Here is a 21,626-nt window from a genome sequence, read left to right as displayed (position 1 = left end):
TTTACCCCACTAGGCAAGGATACAACTGTTACCTGCAGGGATGTATGAGACCGTGTTGGTGTGTCTCACTCTGATACTGTGATGCATGGTAATGCTAAACATATACCTACTTGGAAGTCATCACACTTGTTTTGGTTACTGAAACTCGCCTTGTGATGATAAACATATAGGCTAACAATTTAGGCAAACACTTTTTTGCACGGGTAACTTGCATGTAACATACATATTGTTCCTGACACCAAGCCCAGACCGCAGATGTGTGTGTCCCACAACATTATATGGTGGATGTTGGGTATTTCCGTCTAGTAATTCTTTTCTCGCACATATTAACAGGTGTCATATAGGCCTAGACACATACCTTACATATCTGGACAGCCAATCTGTGACCCGAATGCCACATTCATTTCCTGAGTGGGTTTTGCATCCGTAACACATCCTTTGTCAGGAATGCAGACAGATAGTATGTTCCTCAAGTTTTGGCACAATCATGTTTTACAATGTGTATTAAATTTGCATAGGACTGCAATATTTGTGTAGTTAAAAAAAACTATTACACAGCTATCTGCGTCCAGCCGAGTGTGATACAAACTGTAAGATATGTAAATAATGTCATGGTCTAAAAAATTCACAATATGTCAATGTATTTCACAGTGATATATTGCGTGTCCTAGTGTCCACACCATTAATGCAATGAGTCACACATATGTGCACTGTTAACATACACATGCAACACATTCCAAGTCATCAAGCATGTCACCTCAGAATATTTGACCAAGATAACTGATCCCTGGGAGTGTTTACCTGTAGAGTTGTTAGAAATGGGGTCTCTAGTTGGCAGTGGTTTGCACCATGTCCAAGTAGGAACCCTCACTCTAGTCAGGGTAAGGGAGCCACACAGCTAGAATAACCACTCTATACCCCCTTGATAGCTTGGCATGAGCAGTCAGGCTTATCTCAGGGGCAATCTGTAAAGTATTTGTACAGACATACACAAACACACACACAGTAACTCAGTGAAAACACCACAAAAGTACTCCACATTAGGTTAAAAAAATAGCCAATATTTATTTGAATAAAACAAGACCAAAGCAACAAAAATCCAACATACACAAGCAAAGACATCACTTTTTAAGTTCAAGGTTTGAATGAGCCTTAATCCATAGGAATCAATGGTTGTATCCTTTTAACACACAGTAGCTGGGATGCATCAAAAACAAAGAGGATACGGGCTGCAGGGGAGGTGAGGCACAAGAAAAGCAAAGTGATGTGTCAGTTTCTTATTGCACAGGGGAGGTGATGTGTAGAATCTTTCCTCGCAGGTGAGATGAAGTGTTCGTTCCTTACTTGCCGGGAAGGTGATGTGTCAATTCTTTCCTTGCAGGAAAGGCGATGCGTTAATTTCCAGACACTCAGCCTCCGTACCTTACTGCTTACTGCGGTGGGAGTCGATGAGAAATTGACGCCCAGGGACAATGTGTGGAAAATCCAGACTCACTGAGTTGATGAAATCGCTCTGAAACAGGCGCTGCGTCGATTTTACAGCTGCAAGACCAGCGCTGCATCAATTGTTCAGCCGTGGGACAAGCGCTGCATCAATATTTCTGCTGCGGCACGTCGGTGCATTGATTTTCTTATTCAGGTCACCAGCTTATCAGAGTAAAACAAGACCAAAACAACAAAAATCCAACATACACAAGTAAAGATATGAACTTTTTAAAGATGAAATCTTAGTAAAGTGCTTAGAAACACAGTAGCCCCAACTGGGACTATCACAACGTTGTGACTGAGTCATTTCCAACAGTCCGACGCCACTCAGCAGCGAGTGCTGGCCGGTCACGAAGTTGCACGGACCCCAGGTACAGTACCTTGAAAACGATAAGGAAACAAAGACGTTTGTGGCTGAATACTGACAGATTGGTGTGTGTGTGTCATAATATGGTGAATGAATATCCGCGGCGGTAGGTTGGCGGCAGTCAGCGTAGCAGTAAGTGTATTTATCACCAATATCATAATGGGGGCCTAAGTCTTTGATCTCCCTGAGACTTCTTAACAAGAGGCAAGCTTGGTCCAAGCCCTTGGACAACCTTTGGAAGCAGGATGTAGAAAGCAAAGTCCAGTCCTTTCTCTCCCAGGACAGAAGCAGCAAGCAGCATACAGCAGGCCAGCACTGCAAAGCAAAAGACAAAGTTGCAGTCCCTCTTACAGCATCCAGCTCTTCTGTCCTCAGTCCAGAAGGATTCTAACTTTGTGGTGTCAGAGGTACAGTACTTATACCCATTTCTGGGTAGACAAACTTCAAAGAGTAGTCTTCGTAGTGCACAAGACCCTGCCTTACCCTGCCCTGGCCCCAGACACACTCCATGTGGTTGGAGACTGCTTTGTGTGAAGACAGGCACAGCCCTTTCCAAGTGCAAATTTCCGCTCCTCCCATTGTGGTAGCTCAGGAAGACCCATCAGCCTAGTGATGGGCCATCAGGATATGCAGGGCACACCTCAGGTCCCTTTGTGTGATTGTCTAGACTGAATATACAAACAGCTCTACTGTCATTCTGACCCAGACGTGTATTTAGCAGAAAAGCAGAAGCACAGAAGCACAGAATGGTTAAGCAAGAAAATGCTCACTTTTAAAAAGTGACATTTTCAAACTTACAATTCAAAAATCAACTTCACCAAAAGATGTATTTTTAAATTGTGAGTTCAGAGACCCCAAACACCAAATCTCTATCTGCTCCCAATGGGAAATTACACTTAAAATATATTTCAAGGCTATCCCCCTATTGGAGAGATAGGCCTTGCAATATTGAAAAACAAATTTATCAGTATTTCACTAACAGGACATTTAAAACCCACCAGTACATGTCCTTCCTTTTAAATACACTGCAACCTGCCCATGGGGCTGCCCTGGGCACACTTTAGGAGTGACTGACATGTAGTAAAAGGGAAGGTTTGGATCTGGCAAGTGGGTGCCATGTCCACATGGCAGTTTAAAACTGTACACATAGACGCTGCAGTGGCAGGTCTGAGACGTTTACAGGGCTGCTCCTGTGGGTGGCACAATTAGTGCTGCGGGCCCACTAGTAGCATTTGATTTACAGGCCCTGGGCACACATAGGCCCTCATTACAAACCTTGCGGTCTGTGATAAAGTGGCAGTAATACTGCCAACAGGATGGCGGTAACTACCGCCAAAATATGACCATGGCGGTGAGAACACAGATAGACAGCCACTTTACCACACCGACCGCCAGGATGGAAACAACAGGCACCATGGCGGTAGCAATCTACAGCCAGGCGGAAGTCAACGTTCCACCTAACATATTAACACACAAATCCACCACCTTTTCTGGGGTGGTACCAACGACATCAAAAGCCTGGCGGAAACAGACCTCAGAAGGGAAAGGACTCACCTTTGGAGACTCAGGGAAGAACCACGCTGCCATGGAGCCCGAACTTCAAATATTCTCTATGATTTTCTACGTCCTGCTCCACCACGAACACCAACGACGGCGAAGACGACCACAGTGAGTACAACCGCCTAGCACACAGGGGAGGGAGGAAAAACCGAGTGACACACACATGCACAACACACCCCCCCCACCCCAACACCATACACATACTCAGAAGCAGTAATAAAACATATTTACCCTGTACCCCTTATGAATAATGCAAGGACAACATGAATGTGATAAAGTGAGTGTAATAATATAAATACAGTAGAAATATGAAAATTTAATCTAATTGTGTATACATATGTACAGTTCAAGGGACACTGCCCAGTCCTCATTGTGTGTGGGTCACAGGGCCACAGGCCAAAGTCCAAGGCCCCACTTGTCACCTGCAGCAACACAGAGAGAACACTGCAGGGGCATCTGTTGGCAACTAGGCAGGGGGACAGGGAACGGGGGGCACCTCCATCGGCAGATGAAACAAGACCACTGGTTCTGGATGGACCAACATGCCCTGTGCTTGGTCCTGGGGAGGGCAAGGCCACAGTCTCTCAAATGGGTAACTTGCCCACTGGCTCTGGAGGGGACAATATGCCCTGTTCTTGGTCTTGGGGAGTGCAAGGCCACAGTCTCTCAAGTGGGTGACTTGCCCACTGGCTCTGGATGGGGCAACATGCTCTGTGCTTGGTCCTGGGGAGTGCAAGGCCACAGTCTCTCAGATGGGTGTCTTCCCAACTGGTTCTGGAGGGTGTATCGTGCCCTGTGCTTCTGATCCTGTGGAGACTGGGGTGGGTGGGTGACTTACCCACTGGTTCTGGAGGGGGCATCATGCCCTGTGCTTCTGTTCCTGGGGAGTGCAAGGTCACAGTCTCTCAGCTGGGTGTCATACCAACAGGATTTGCAAGGGGGCAGGCCGCACAGCGGCCTATGGAGGCAGGACTACATACTGTCTGCCGGCGGTGACGACTGCTCAGTGGTGGTGCTGCTGCTGCTGGTGGTGGTGGGAGGCTCCAGCCCATCCCCTGCAGCCTTGGACGGCTGCCCACTGCTGGTGGTGGTGGTGGGAGGCTCCAGCCCATCCCCTGCAGCCTCGTACGGCTTCCCACTGCTGGTGTTGGTGCTGCAGCTGCTGGTTGTGGGGGGAGGCCCAGACCATCCCCTGCTGCTTCGGATGGCCGCCCACTGCTGGTGGTGGTGGCGCTGCTGCGGCTGCTGATGGAGTGGTTAGGCTCCAGCCCATCCCCTGAAGCCTTGGACGGCTTCCCACTGCTGGTGGTGGTCATGCTGCTGCAGCTGCTGGTGGTGGGGGGAGGCCCTAGCCCATCCCCTGCAGCCTTGGACGGCTGTACAACTATGGTTGGTGGGCAGGGCTCCGTCTAAGTCCCTGCATCAGGCCCCTTTTCCTTCCTGCCTGCAGGTGCAGGCCCCTTGCCCTTCCTGGCAGCAGCTGGGGGTGGCTCCTTGCCCTTCCTGCAGCACATGGGGTAGGCTTCTTGCCCTTCCTGGCTGCACTTGGGGCAGGCTCCTTGCCCTTCCTGGCAGCAGCTGGGGCAGGCACCCTTTCCTTGAGGCTTCCTGGTGCCCTGGATCTTTTCCCACCACGAGTGGGTGTGGAGACGACTGGGCCCGTGGACTGGGTGGCTGAGGTGCTTGCCTGGGTTTTTGCCACCCTGGCCAGATGTGAGGGACGGGGGAAGGGGTAGGGGTAGGGAAGAGGTCAATGGTGGAGAGGAAAAGCTTCTTAGGGACATTGGGGCTGGAAGAGGGAGAAGGTTTGGGAGTGGAGAAAGAGGGAGTGGTTGTGGGAGGTGTCTGTCTGCTGTCTTTGGGTACAGGTGCATGGGCTGGATGGTTGTTGGGTGTCTGAGTGCTTGCGTTTGTGTACCTTGGGAGGGGGGACAGACACAGTGGGAGAGGACAAAGGGCACTTGTGCATGGCTGTTGTGGAGGTGTCTGCCAGTGAGGTGTGTGTTCTGCTAGGTGTGGTGGTGTTGCCGGTAGTGGATGAGGATGTTCTGCATGCAGGTGTGAGTGTAGATGGAACTGGTAGGGAATGTGGAGGAGGAGGAGGGGACACAGTGGAGGCAGTGGATGTTGGTATGTCCGTATCTGGATGGTGTTTGTGTGAGTGCCTGTGGGATGATGTGTGGTGCTTGTGTTTGCCTGTGCCACTCTTGTGTGTTGTCCTGTGTGCATGCTCGTCTGCCTGTGTGCTTGGGATAGGTTGGGGTTGAGGGGAATGGGATTGGGAAGAGGAAGTAGGAGGGGGGAGGGTCGAAACAGGGACAATGGCTGCCATCAGAGAGGAGGCCAGAGCCTTGATTGATCTCTGTTGGGCCGCCAAGCCAGTGTGAATGCCCTCCAGGAATGTATTTGTCTGGTGCATTTGGGCTGCCAGCCCCTGGATTGCATTCACAATGGTTGACTGGCCTCCAGAGATGGATCTCAGAAGGTCAATAGCCTCCTCACTCAGGGCAGCAGGGCTCACTGGGGTAGGGCCTGAGGTGCCTGGGGTGAAGGAGATGCGCACCATTCTGGGTGAGTGGGCATGGGCAACTCTCTGAGGGGCTGCTGGGAGTGCGGTGCTGGTAGAGGGGGTGGCGGCTGTACCTGTAGCTGGAGTGGTCACAGAAGTGTCTGCTACCACCAGGGAGCTTCCTTCGGAGGAGGTATCTGTGTCCGAACTGTCCCCCCCAGTCTCTGCCGTGGTGCTCCCCTCGCCCTCCGTCCCACTCGTGCCTTCACCATCGGTGGACTCTGCCTCCTGGATCCTGTGGGATGCAGCTCCCGCCGTCGCCGGTGCCTCTGCTCCTCCGCCAGATGATGCTTATGCATATAAGGACAGGGTGACAAAACAAAAAGGGGGGTGAGAGACAAAGGATGCACTGGGTCAAAGGCTGCACCAACACCACCATTGGCGTACACACCACCTTCACACACAGTGAACAGCCCTACGCATTATGCAATGCACTACCAGTAACAATGCTAGCCACCAAGGCATGGGGAGGGGCACATACCGCCAACTGCAGCACACCTGGGACCCACATATCCCTGACCAGTTGTGGATGCTTACAAGCTACGTAGCAGGATTATCACTTCAGAACCCTGCCCAACATGGGGCCTACTCTGCAATGTCAGGCCTGGCCTAGGGGCACCCACTGACACACATCCCCCACCTAGGTACCCCCCTACCATGTGTAAGTTGTAATGATGGGCACTGTACTCACCCTCAAGCGCCCTCAAGCGCCCATCCAGCTCTGGATAGGCCACCACCAGTATGCAGGCCATCAGGGGAGTCAGGGCTCGACGGGCACCCCTTCCTCATTGGGAGGCCATCCCAGCTGGGCCTCCGCCATCTTCCATGCCCAGCATCTCAGGTCCTTCCACCGTTTCCAACTAGTGGGTGCTCCACCTGCTGTAGACACCCAGGGTCTGCACATCCTTAACGATGGCACGCCATATACCCTTCTTCTGATGGGCGCTGACCTGCACAGAAATACACACAGGAAATGGTATCAGTCAGACCGGCCTGCCTGTTACACTTATGGCCCACCATACCCCTTCACATCACCATTTGCACACACAGTGCCCAGCACACAAGCCGCACGCCGCCCAGGGGACATCCACCAACCCCCCCCCACACGAGGCCTTCACACATAACACTCCATGCATTCATGACCCATGCATCGTGCTCACAGTGTACTCATCTGTTGGTCTGGTGGCCCATACAGCAGTCCGTACTTGGGTAGATAACCCATCCACTAGTCGCTCCAACTACGCCGAGGTGAAGGCAGGGGCCCTTTCCCCAGTCACACGAGCCATGGTAGGTTGCAGATACAGGTCACAGCAACATATGCAGTGTAGGTCCTCTCCAGTTGAAGGTCAGGTAGCAAGTGAGTGATCAGATAGAAAATGGCGGTCACGTCAGCGGCGGTGCATATCATCACCGCCGGCATACATCACCATTGCCAACTATACCCCATAGGGCCCAATAATAACGAATAAGGAGTTGCACAGCGGTTCCCGACTGCCTTCTGCAACGGCGCACAACGTCAGTGGAATTACCTCACTTCAACCTGTCCCTCCACACAGGACAGGTGGAAGCTATTTCAGGAGGGCAGGCCCTGAATAATAACTGCGTCACAGTTCAAAATTGGACATACTGGACAAAAATCACTAATACATTACAAATTAACATCATGCATTGTACTATTGTGGCTACGATGTTCAGTTTGTGACCAGGTCCTCACTCTTTTGTCCCTTAGACTGCAACCGCTGAAGATGAATAGAAGATGGAGACATATCCCTGTGGACAGACCACTGGTGGACTTGGCAACAATAGAGGGCAGGGACATTATCCTCACCTATAGACTTGACAGGGCCACAATCACGGAGCTGTGTGCCCAATTGGAGCCTGACCTAATATCTGCTATCCGTCACCCCACTGGGATCCCCCCTCTTGTGCAAGTCCTATCTGTGCTCCATTTCTTGGCAACTGGTTCTTTCCAAGTGACAGTGGGCTTGGCAGCAGGAATGTCACAGCCAATGTTCTTAATAGTGCTAACAAGAGTGTTGTCTGCCCTGATTAAACACATGTGCAGCTACATTGTTTTCCCCCAGGTGAAGGATTTGGACACAGTGAAGGATGACTTCTATGCAATTAGACATATCCCCAACATCATTGGGGCAATTGATGGAACACATATTGCATTTGTCCCTCCCCTGGCAAAATGAACAGGTGTTCAGAAATCGAAGGAGTTTTCACTCCATGAATGTCCAGGTGTTGTGCTTGGCGGACCAGTACATCTCCCATGTCAATGCTAAGTATCCTGGGTCGGTGCATGATGCCTTTATCCTGAGGAATAGCAGCATCCCAAATGTGATGGCCCAACTATAGAGGCACAGGGTGTGGCTAATAGGTGAGCCCTGGTTCCCACCCAGTGGATGTTGGTGTATGTGTATGGTGTGGGCCTTATAGGATAGTGTGTGCCTAAATGTTGTCCCTCGATATATGCAGGTGACTCTGGTTACCCAAACCTATCATGGCTGCTGACCCTTGTGAGGAATCCCAGGACAAGCGTAGAAGAAGGTTACCATGAGGCACATGGATGAACAAGAAGGATTATCGAACGTGCCTTTGGCCTCCTGAAGGCCAGGTTCCGGTGCCTCCATCTAACTGAGGGATCCCTGTGCTACTCACCCAAGAAGGTCTACCAGATTATCGTGGCATGCTGCATGTTGCACAACCTTGCCTTGAGACACCATATGCCTTTTCTACAGGAGGAGGAGGCTGGAGATGGCCGTGTGGCAGCAGTGGACCCTGTGGACAGTAAGGATGAGGAGGTAGAGGATGGAGATGAGGACAAAAGAACTGCAGTGTTTCGACAATACTTCCAATGACACACAGGTAAGACAGTGGTACTTCACATTTTATTGTCATTTTTTGGATTATCTTTGTCACTGGCATGCTGTTATTTCCCACTTCTATGCCCAGTTACTGTTCCCTGTGGCAACTCATTTTGCAGATGTTGGTGCCCCACTATTGCCCCTGGTGTGATCACTGCAGCCAACTACAGTTATTTCCTATGTGAACATTACTGTACAGTTGATTTGCAGTGTTTAAACCTGGTTAAACAAATACATACTTAAAACATTTGACATACTCCATACTTGTATTTATTCAAAGGGTTTTTATTGAAGTGCTAAGAAGGAGAGGGGCAAGTGCATTGGGATGGGGTGTTGATGGAGGAAAGTCCAGGGAATTGTTCCAGTCTATTTGTAACACAGGTGCATTGTCCAAGGGGACATAGGAAGGGGTGCAATGGCAGTTCAAGGTAGTCAGGGTGACAGAGTGGGACACAAGGGTGACAATCAGGAGAGTCTCATTTCCTTGTGGGGGTCTTGGCAATAGTCTCTGGCTTCTGCCTGGATCGCAGGGAACATTTGCAGGGTGGTTAACCTTCTGCAGGGGGAGGGGTGCTGGTGGCCTGTTGGTCCTGTGACGAGGCCTCCTGTCCACTAGCGGCAGCGCAGGTGGAAGGCAGTTCAGATGTCTGGCTAGTGGCTGGGGCCTGCTGTTGTAAGACTGCCTCCCTCATAATGTTGGCCATGTCTGCCAGCACTCCTGCTATGGAGACCAGGGTGGTGTTGATGGCCTGCAAGTCCTCCCAGATCCCCTGGTTCTGTCCCTCTTGCAGCCGCCTGTTCTCCTGCACGTTGTTCAGGTTCTGGCCCAGCATATCCTGGGAATGTTGGTATCCTCCCAGTATCTCGGTGAGTGCCTCCTGGAGAGTCACTTTCCTGGGCCTGTCCTCCCCCTGGTGCACAGCAGTCCTCCCAGTTTCCCTGTTGTCCTGTGCCTCTGTCCCCTGAACTGTGTGCCCACTGCCACTAACCCCAGGATACTGATTGTCTTGGTTATGAGGTGTACCCTGGGGTCCCTGTAGTGGTAGACACACTGCTGATTGATGTGTCCTGGGGACAGAGGTATGGGTACGCTGGGTGGGTGCTGTGGTGGTATTTCCAGATGGGGAGGCTCTGTGGTAGTGTGTGACTGGGTCTGGGTAACCGACTGTCCAGATGTCCCTGATGGGCCAGGTTGATCATCCAGATCCAGACGACCAGAGTTGCTGTCATCACTGAAGGCCTTTTCAGTTGGGGGACTGGATAGTGCTAGCACCTCTTTGCCGCTGACATTGGCTGGGGTACCTGTGGGGATATAAATGCAGTGTTATTGTTTCTGTGTGTGACATATTGTGCATCAGTGGGTTGCTCTTTTTGTTTGTATTTGCCCTGGCAGCTTTAACTTGTGTACATTGGTGTATGGTGGGATGAATAGTTCTCTGTGGTATGCATGCTTTGGTAGGTGGATAGGTGTCCATGCAGGTCTGTGAGTGGTGTCTATACATTGGTATAGCATGCAGGGCTTGGCATTGGGATGAGTGATATGTGATGGTGGAGTGTGTGGGAAGTTGTGGAGTGATGGGATTGAGGGTGAAGGTGAGGGTGGGGGTATGTGATGGCATGCAGGTAGGGGGGTGATGGTAATAGAGAGTTGACTTACCAGAGTCCAGTACTCCTTCTATTCCGGCCAGGCCCTCAGCATGCATGATTGCCAAGACTTGCTCCTCCCATGCTGTTAATTGTGGGGGAGGAGGTGGGGGTCGATCGCCAGTCCTCTGTACAACGAGTTGGTGTCTTGCTGCAGTGGAACGTACCCTCCCCCATAGGTCGTTCCACATCTTCCTGATGTCATCACTGGTTCTTGGGTGCTGTCCCATGGCGTTGACCCTGTCCACGATCCTCCGCCATAGCTCCATCTTCCGAGCAATGGATATCTGCTGCACCTGTGCTCCAAATAGCTAAGGCTCTACCCTGATGATTTCCTCCACCATGACCCATAGCTCCTCCTCTGAGAATCTGGGGTGTCTTTGTGGTGCCATGGGTGTTGTGTGAGTTGTGTAGGTGAGGGTGTGTAGAGTGATGTGTTGGGATGTGTGATGTGGGGTGCGTGGGTGGTGTATAGGTGATGGTGGTGTGTGGCTCTGGTTTTGCCTTTAGTCGTGGTGTCTGTCTCGTGCCAATGGTTTGTATTTGTAAGGGGTTGTGAGTAATGGGGTGTGTGTTTTATAGTGATGTGTGTGTGGTGTGTGGATGAGTGTCAGGTGTGTGTTGATTGAATTGTCCAATGTGGTGGTGTTTTGTTTGTGTGTGTGTATTTTGAGCGCAGAGGTATGTACTGCCAATGGTTTACCGCCATTGAATGTTCACTGTGGTGATTTGTGGGCTATAATCTGATGGGCGTAGTTTTATTGGCGTAACAGTGTGGGTTTGATACTGCCAGTTTATCACTGACCTTTGGTGTGGCGGGCTTGTGTCTGTGGCTGTGTAGTGACGGATTGGTGTGTGTGTGTCATAATACGGTGAACGGATATCCTCCGCCGCGGCACTATGTTGCGGCAGTCAACATGGCAGTAAGTGGGATTTACCGGCAATGTCAAAATGAGGGCCATAGTGCACTCGAGTAGGGACTTACCAGTAAATCAAATGTGCCAGTCATGGAGAAACCAATCTCCAATACATTTTAGACAGACAGCCTATGCACTTTATCACTGGTTAGCAGTGGTAAAGTGTCCAGAGTCTGGAAGCCACCAAAAGACAGGTCAGAATATATCCAAGGAAGAAGGCAAAAAGCTTGGGGATAACCCTGTAAAAAGGGCCAGGTCCCACAGGAATGTTTACCTGTATTGCACAATACACTACACTGTATCACACACAATAGGCTAGCATCGTCAGTGAAAACACAAGCATTAGCCTTTTGCGTGACATATTGCACCCAGCGCATTGCTCGAAAGCCATGCATCCATGCCAATGCATAAAAAATAATGCACTATGCATTGGCATGCATTGTGTGAAAATCATGCATTGCCTAATTTCCAAATGATGCATGAGAAAAAGCAAAGCATTTGTAGAAAACGTGTGTCATGTTTAATACCGTTTCTTTCGGCTTTAAGATGTCGTGACAGTTCCCAACATCTGTTCTTGAAGGTTCTGGCCTGTCCAAGGAAAGGGAAACCCTTTTCAGTAGCCGCAGTGCTGCTGACAGAGAACGTCAGAGCAGACTGTGCACTCCAGAAGGAGCCCCAAGGAAGAAAAAACTCCCTCCAATGTAGGATGGATCTCCTGAAGAAGAAGGCCAGCAACAAAAGGTTAAGGAGAGGCCAGAGGGAACCACAACAAAAGCCAGAGCAGGAGACAGTGAATAAAAGCAGACTCCCAATAGAGACTACAAAAGAGCAGAACCAGCCAGCAGGATAGGAACATACACCAGGAAGGAGCACAGGATGTACCAACGGAGCGAAGGCACATCAATAGGAAGCAAAATGTGTGGCAACGCAAAGAAAATGATGGATTCAGCCCTTTATATACCCAGTTAGAGGTAGTGATGTAACAGGAAGTAAGAAAAGGCCATCTTTGATAGGGAAATAATAATAAGGAAAAATAGAAGGTCATCGTGTTAGAGTGGTAAAAACAAATATGATTCTCTATGCACTCAGGGAACCAGAAAGAATGGAAAAGAAAATGAAGCAGGAAAACATGGCCCGCAGAGATAAGATTAGTGAAATAGCCCCAAAAAATACAATACAGGAGCCGTGGTTCCAAGTGGAGACGTGGCTCTCAAAATATCAAATTAGGGGCTGCCGTGCAGACCTGCAGTGACCTCAACAGAAAATAGATGCAGGCATTGCGGAGTGCCTCCGCAAAGCCAGACAGCTACAGTGGCCGCACAGCAAGGATGGTTGCGTTGCAGGCTGAGCCACTGCCTGCAGCGTAACAACATGATGCATCTACCCAGGAAATTATGCAATGGCTGTACCATGCTGCAAACCAGGAAGTTTGAAGTTACTTTCACTTTCACTTAGTCTTTTTATCTGTGCTTGCCGGTGGAAGTCTTTGGTGTTTGGGAGATTTGTGGAGTTGTTCTGTTGGTGTCTGTGCTTTCCCTGTTGTGTCCCAAACGTTTTATTTGTGCATTTTAATTGTATTTTTTATTGTTTTGTTCCCTGTATTGCTGAGTATTTGTCTTTTAAGGCAGTGCTAGTTTTAAGGGTAGGGGTATGTTTTAGGTTAATTTAGTTTTAGGTAAGGGTATTTTGTTTTGCGAGGCATATTTCGGGAGGGGCAGATCCAAGAATCTGCCGGAGGAGAAGTTTGGTGGCCTCTTGTGGCTCCTAGTCCACTCACTGCTGAACATGATTGTGAGCCAGGGTTACCTGTGAGAGGAAGCAGCAGTGGGAGAAGGTACGCCTACACATGAGTCATGTCTTTGGCGTAGAAAGGACTGTCCTTCAACTTAAGCACAGATAGGCAGAGGTGGTCAGCCGGGAGGGAGATCTCATTAATCATCTCAGACTGAAAGTTGGTGAGCCTGTCGGTAAGTATATATATATATATATATATATATATATATCCTTATCCAAAATTGCTCCGTACGGGGCCACAGACCCTCCAGGGCGGCCGCGGTAAAGGGCGAAGCATCCCAGTATTAATTGAAACAGAAAGCCGAAGCACCAATCCACAGTAAAATCAAGCGTTTTATTTCCACTTCAGTGCAGCAGAAATTGTGAGTTCTCAATCCTGACGCGTTTCGGCTAATGCCTTGATCACAGGTAATATGAAACAGATGTACTTTCTCACAGTGTTCACGTTGAAAGTCTGTGGAAAGCTAGGACAGGGATAGAATACCTCTGTCCCATCCCCTTCTCACCTTCATGACAACAAATCTTGGATAAATGCCGTAATGTGCACGAAGTAGAGCGGGTTGGGCCCCTCACTAAACAATCCTTATCCAAAATTGCTCCGTACGGGGCCACAGACCCTCCTGGGCGGCCGCGGTAAAGGGCGAAGCATCCCAGTATCATCAGCACGTGGTGCCACAGACTTTCAACGTGAACTTTTATATTGGGAGCAGCAGGTGCATGGCACAGCCCATGGATATGGATTGCATACTGTATAACACGCTTGGAACTCTGATGCCTTTTACGCTATTTGAGCAATATAAAGATTAAGTACTGTCCAGCGAAATAACTAACATTAAGGTGCATTATGGGATTTGTATTTCAGATTACGGAACCACGTGCTGATGATTGAAAAACACTGTGAGAAAGTACATCTGTTTCATATTACCTGTGATCAAGGCATTAGCCGAAACGCGTCAGGATTGAGAACTCACAATTTCTGCTGCACTGAAGTGGAAATAAAACGCTTGATTTTACTGTGGATTGGTGCTTCGGCTTTCTGTTTCAATATATATATATATATATATATATATATATATATATATATATACACCATGAGCTTGTAGCTTCATGTCTTTAGCAAAAATCTGTTATTGCTTTTGTGACGGAAAGGGTCATATATGTTTTTGGGTTAGTATGCCATGCTGCATGCTAACTCTTTTAAGAAAAAGAACCATGCCACAGAGGCATGTTTACAGTGGCTTAGCACTAGCACTAACAGATCCTACAGTGCTTGGGAGACCCAGAGGTGCTTAAGGACCCATCCAGCACTGTGCATGGAGTCACCTGGCCTGCTAGGTCATTACTGACTCCAAACTGTGAAAGCCACCGCCATGTAAGTTCAGGGTAGCACACCCACATGTCATCACACCACAGGTTGGACAGTCAGTTTGGTGCACCCCCTAACAATTTAACATACATGGTATAGATGATCACAATTCCTTTATGAGCCTCTACAGGACATGAATGGTCAATATTGTTTTACTGTGCAGTAGTAACATATAATGAGCTAAGGGAAGACAAAAAACAAGCTTGGCTACTGCCTTAAGTGTGTAGCATTGTTCAGAAAACACATTGATTTGAGAAAGTGCCAGCAAAATTGATACCTTGCAGAGTGTGTCCTGTCAATTTATTCGGTTCACATAGACATCAAAGTCAGGTACCCTTGCACCAAGGAAGGAAGGATGGTTTTGAACTTTGTCTGCACTCTGTGCACTTGAGACATAATTTATCTGATATAGCCCGTAAACACTGCAACATGGCATACCTATGCTCATCACTTAGACTTGTCAACTTTGCCATCTGCTACATGTCAAACGTGCAGACTTTAATAGACATTTGTGAAGTCAATGTACTGTGCTTCATATGTACACAGTGTATGTGTCCTTAACAAGACACAGAGCAATGTACCATGTTTTTATCTTGTAGGCGGACCAGAACCATACACAACTGCTGAGGTGGGCACCTTCAGGGATCCCAATGCTACAAAGGGTCACCTGAATGTTTAATGTACTCTATAAGGATTGTGTGTGGTTGTCCATAGCAATCATTTACGTGGGTTCACCATTTGTCCATAGCAATCATTTACTTGGGTTCACCACTTAGACCACATTTCTCATAATATGTGTCAACTGTCATTCAGCATCATGGGTACCTGCGCATCCCTCAGATTGCTGCGTATCAGTGACATGTGAGAAGCGGTGGCAGAGGAGCAATTTCCAACATGCCATGGAGGTTTTAAGGATGTTAGAGAGAAAGTCTATGTGTACTTGCTTTTGGACGAGTCATCTTAAATCTGCCTGTCTAATGCATATTGCTAGGGTAGTTGTACACATGACAGTGTATGGTGATTTTTGTAGGGCAGGTTCACACAGGATGTATTGTATTGCATTGTATTGCATTGTATTTATATAGCACTTACTATCCCTGATGAGGCATCACAGCACCTTTTGGTGAGTAGCACACTACTCCAGAACCCAAAAGGATTAGTGGTGGACTAGTATAGTGAAATATGAGTACATTATTAGTATTGGTATAGAGAGGGATGAGTTAATTTGAGCGGAGGGCATGTGAGTTTGTTAGTTTGTTTAAATAGAATAATGGAGGGATATAGGAGGGAAGAACCCATGAAATGTTAATTGGGAGATCATAGTAGTAAAATGAGGTTTGGGATGACTGAAGGAGAGGTGGAGGACGGAAGAGTCTGTAGAAAGGGATTAGGGAGATCATAGTAGTTAAATAGGGTTTGGGATGAGCCAAAGGAGAGAGAAATGAGTGAGAATTTAGTAGGGTTATTTGGTAGATCATAGTAGTAAATTGAGGTTTGGGGTGAACCAAGAGAGATAGTGGTGGGAAGAGTTTAGGAAGGGTTACTTTGGAGTTCATAGTAGTAGGATGGGTTTGAGATGAGTCAGAGAGTGGAGATAGAGGGCAGATTGATAGGGGTATAGCGTGATGGTCAGAAAGAGTAAAGCTTTTGCAGGAATATTTGTCTTTCTCTTTTCAGTAGCATTAGAGTAGTAAATATATAAATACATTATTAAATAAAAATAAATATTAAGGGAATATATGTGTAAGGAATATGAAGATGACCAACAGCAAGTTGTCAGAACACAAGTGAACAGGACCCACAAAATCGTGTACAAGCACGACAATATCTCAACCTTTTTTTTAACCACTTGTTTTCACTGAACGTATTTTGACACACAGTGACATCTCAAATATTTCTTGGTGGACCTCACAAAACAGCAGGTTTTGTAAGACTATGGACTATGCAGGGAGAAAGGTCTTTATCCCTTGGTGTAATTTATCATTCCTCACCAGATTACTAAGAGTCGGTCCCGTAATGGTGAGGGGTTCTCGACCTGAGGACCAATACAGCAGCAATCCAGGAACAGCAGGTTTGTCAAGTGAGACACAGGAGTGCTCCTAGAAGACTGTGCAACAAACCGCTGTAGCAGGCAGCTGTAGCACATGAACCACCCCCATCTATTAGGAAGATTAGATGTCATAGGCATATAAGGATTGAGGTGGAGAACAAATGAGCACTTCTTATATCATATATTCTTCATACAGCCTGAGAGACTGCCTAATGCGAGGGAGCTGAACAATGTTGTGCAGCTAGTTCCTGAAATGTTAGCTATCAGCAAGCAGTGTGAAGCCAGTCCCTGCTCAGTTATCTATTTCCACCCAACACAGGTAATTTGCACTAGAGCACGTCTCTGCTATGCGAGCTGTTTCCAAATCACATATAATATCAGTGTTAGAGATAGTCCATAGTTTCACTTTCTTATAGTCAGGGACTTGACCCTTGCCCTAGAATCTCAGAACTCCAACAGAAAGCTTACCACTTTTACAGAAACTCAAGAAGATATCCGGTAAGGACTGAAAAAACGTACCCACAGGAACGTTTGAGTGACTACTGGGGCCTTGTGTTGCTCTTATACTCAGGATGGGCATGGACCTCTTGGTGCTGTCAAGCACTTACAGCCTGATGTCCAACCTGTGAGGATTCCAACCTCAGTGCAGACAGTATAGGTATGACTAGATGTGGCACATGTCACCAGTTCACACATGGTAATGCAGTTAAAGGCCTGACTCATGCCCTCATATGCCCTATGTTCTATAATCAATATGTGATCATACCTTTGTATTATTTTGTGAAGTAAAAGGCCAATGTGTAAAGTGCCACATGAATGCCTGCACTGTGTTGTCAGCATATAGCCCATTCACAGTCCAACTACTGGTGGCATTACCTGTACTGGCTTCCCTACAAATTGTTACTCTTGATTAATGTTTGGGAAATACATGCAAGTAACAGCACAGGATACTCAGAATTAATGCACACACTCATGACATGGATGTGGTTTCCAAACTGACATCTATGGACACACACTAGGATATTTATAAGGCCACATGGTATTGCTTGAGTTTCATTACATGGACCATGTAACAGGATTCCATGTATTTCCATGAGTCAGTACTGGAGGTGTCAAAAAGGCCAGTATAAATGGAGGATGCTAGCCACCCCCCATGTATGTTTCAACCCCCTTGCATGCTGCTTGAAAAACCCCAGGGAGTAGCTAGGTGGATCATGTGTACCATTCCATGGGTACAAAACATCACAGTTCCTAATCAGTCTTAGTATCATTATGTGTATATGTATATTTGTGCATACACTGTCATTTCATACATCTACAATCCCGACACATGAGTACCTTTGCATTGTGACATTAAGAGAAGGATATGTTTCTATCGAGGCTTTGCCATTTTTTCGATAACAAAATGTAATTTATTGGCAGGACATGCGACATGTGATGTTTTTGGTAACTCAAGTCTATTATTGATTACAACACATACAGCTTTATCTGATAAATCTTCTCTTCCTCTACAACACACAACATGACACCTGCCCAGGATACTGCCACCTCAGGGATGTTTTTTTACCAGGCCTACTGATGGATGGAAGGATCAGAAATGACAGGCACCAGCCAGGAAGTTATTGTGCCCCATGGTAGTGGAGCTGTAGCGGTTCCTGGCACATCAACAGGACAGACAACCCAGGCACCTTAGCTCCAGACAACAACCCTAGGACAGTCATTTGCATTTGAACAGCAGGCCCTTAATGACCTAGCACAACTGAAAACGTGTGGCTGGCATGGAGCTCAAGATGGATCAGCTGATGAGGATGGGGAACACGCTGCAGCAGTCCGTGGACTGGATTGCTGCGCAGATATAGGCCTCACTTTGACTTTCTGCACTTCCCCTGTTTGCAATTTGTAGTTTTATAGATTTGTGTTTCAGCATAGCCTAGGATAGTTTTAGCATACAGATAGGTTAGCTTAGTTTAGGAATAGTAATTTATACGATTTTATTAGTGTTTTAGTGTTAAGTGGGGATATGGGTGGGTAGGTTTTTTAAGTGGGTGGAGATGGATATTTAGGATATGTTGAAAAAAAGAAAAAATACAAACGTATATTTGTTTACGTTTCAGTGTATAGGTAGTTTGTGTATAGGTGTAGTTTATGTTGGTTTTGTGTAAAAATGTGTATTAAGGGGGTGGGGGTTGATGTTTAACATGTCTTTTATGGTGTATGTGTAGAGCAGTATAAAATAAGGTTAGGTAGGTTAAGGTAGATTTTAGTTACATTCGTTTAGTTGGCATCAGTTAGTTTAGTAATAGGTTAGATAGGATAGGTAAGGTAGTGTAGTAGTTAGTTTTAGATTCTATAGATTTTATATAGATATTAATAAACTATGTGTATATACTTTCACAACTGCTTCATGATTCACTGCATAGAAGTTGACATATATTGTTAGGTTGTGTTAGGCACATGCTGTGGGCTTAATGCAGTGTTTGTTTACATGTGTGACTAGGTAAAACACCTACAGAGAAGATCCTGTCAAATTTGCAATGGAGTCACTTAAGGGATCTTTAAACATGATTGTACATTGTAAGTGGCACTCTTGCTGTGAATTGACATACAGCCCAGCTGTGTGTGTAAGTTGTACTACATGTATTATATGAAATATTGTATTAAATATTGGGCAGTAATCAATGAGATTGTGGCTCACACGCCAATGCCAGTCACTTAAACACACACTTGCCCCATTTGTTGTCACAGCAGTGTCGTTTGCTGACTAGTATCCATGGAGGTGGCCCCCACCTGTGCTGTAACTTCATTCATTCTTACTATTCACTGATTGGTAATGGTTGCACTTCATGCTTGTTTACCTTGAGTAACTACTTGCTAGTTTATATACACATAGGCTTCCCAGAAACTATTCCCCTTGGCCTATGTAGATTTGTCTATGGCTCTGTGAAACACAATCCCATTTAGATAGTAGGTAGTGGCTTTAGGTTCAGCACAGGCAGCATGGTCTACTTTGTCTAATCATCAGCAGACATACAACAACACAGGTTGTTGACAGTGCACTTATTATATCTGTGTAAATGTGAAGGCTCACAATCACAGCTAATTCAACAACAACATGAGGCATGGAGGAGAAGAATATTCCTGTGAGAAGGAGATCCAAATTGCCATTAGAGAAGGGAGGTCACATTGACAGTCCACAAATGGATAAAAGCAACAGGTAGGCAAACACAAAGTAGTGCTAGATGACAAGGGCGATGACATGTTACTCAACAAAGGTCCAATGTGAAACTGGCCGGAGGCCACGAACAAAGGTTACCGGGAAGTTCTCCACCTGAAAGTGGGGAAATCCACTTCTTCCTCTGCTGTGTGGTGTGCCTTCCTGGTGGGTAGTGGTTTTTGTGCAGGAGGCATCTGAGACACACACACACACACATCAGGGGCTGAAGATGTACCCTGTCCCCAGCAGCATTTGCCTGTGCTGAGAAGTTCTTCCTGACTTGTCAGCACAGCAACAACGTCACAGTGGAAGGTACCCATTGTTGTAATATAGGAGTCTTGCTGCGTTTAGCCCCCAGCTGGGTGGTAACGTCATTCGTGTCACATTGGTAGGGCTGTTGTTGTTGCCTCTGTCTCATGACACCAGCAATGTCAGCCAGAGACTGTTCCAGTGTAGGTGCCTCTAATTGCATCAGAGGTGTCTTTATTAGGACTGAGGCACCTACGGACTCCTTCTAGGGTGCCCACAATGGTCTCCATGCACGCCCGCACCTCAACCAACATCTGCAGTTGGACTCCTACGCTTGCCGTTGAAATACAACCTGTGGGTCCTCGGAGTCCAGATCTGGGACTTGAGAATGGGGTAGGTTCCTTTGTAGGCAGTTCCTCTGGAGACCCAATGATGCTGTCAGCCCCACCAATTACCAGAGAAGGTGAGTCAGTGTAATCCAGGATTTGCTGGAAGGTGTCATCGTCCATGGGGGCAGGATGCGATTAGCAGCAGATTGATCTTCCGGGACAGGCAGCTGGTCAGGAGGGGTTGTTTCTCCCTATGCAATAAAACGGATACATGGCAACAAGATATGGTGGATTTCTGTTCTTTCCCACTGCGCTGGCACACAAATTGTTGCCTAGCGCCAACAGAGGCACCCTTACACCATGGTGCATGGGTGTCTGTGTTGTCAGCAGGATTATTTTTGTGCATGAAGGGGCACCTTCCTTCACAAAAACAATCCTGGAAGGCATTTTCCTCTTTCTATGTGTGCTGCAGAAAGAGGAAACAATGAAGAGACATAAAGATAGTTCACCTTGTTGCACCTTGTCTGTGGAGGCGTACAGTTTTGACTAATTCTTGTAAATCTGGGTTATCGTCAAAGCCATGGGAACACCCACTGCAACACCCATGGTACACCACCTATGACGCAGTGTAAGGCAACGCAGGCACTTGAACTGCGTTGCCTTACAGCATATCTACAAGCCCATGAAAAACCATGCAAAGTGGCTTTTGTGGCCTTGTTGATATGGGCCTGCACTATGCATGGATGGGCATGGGCATTTATAAGTATGCCCCACATTATTTATCTTCAGTCACTTTCCAATCAACATTGATGTGTGGTACCTATGTGACTGGTATGTATTAAGGAAAAGTGCCAATGTAGTTGCCTTTCAGATGGCGGTATCTGTGCATTGTTCACATGCCACTGTGTGACCAAGGGTGCTTGTTTGTGTCATATCACACATTACAACACAGTTACACAACTTGCTGGCCTGCCATGGCAGTCCAAATATGTTGAGGTTAGGTACACATCCACCATGGTGATTGGCACTTCTTTTCATGATGGCTATGCCTAACATTTTATTTATGTATTCACTGCATTACTGTGCACATTGCACCAACATTGTTCCAAATCACCAGTGTACCTAGCATTCCCTGTGGCCACTATTCAGGCTACAGCTCCTGCGAAAGTGAACAGGGTTTGTTGATGTATTCAATTTGATCCTGCTGTCAGC

Source organism: Pleurodeles waltl, chromosome 6 (genome assembly GCF_031143425.1).
Source record: "Pleurodeles waltl isolate 20211129_DDA chromosome 6, aPleWal1.hap1.20221129, whole genome shotgun sequence".
In the NCBI taxonomy this organism is placed as follows: Eukaryota; Metazoa; Chordata; class Amphibia; order Caudata; family Salamandridae; genus Pleurodeles; species Pleurodeles waltl.
This window is presented reverse-complemented; position numbering follows the sequence as displayed.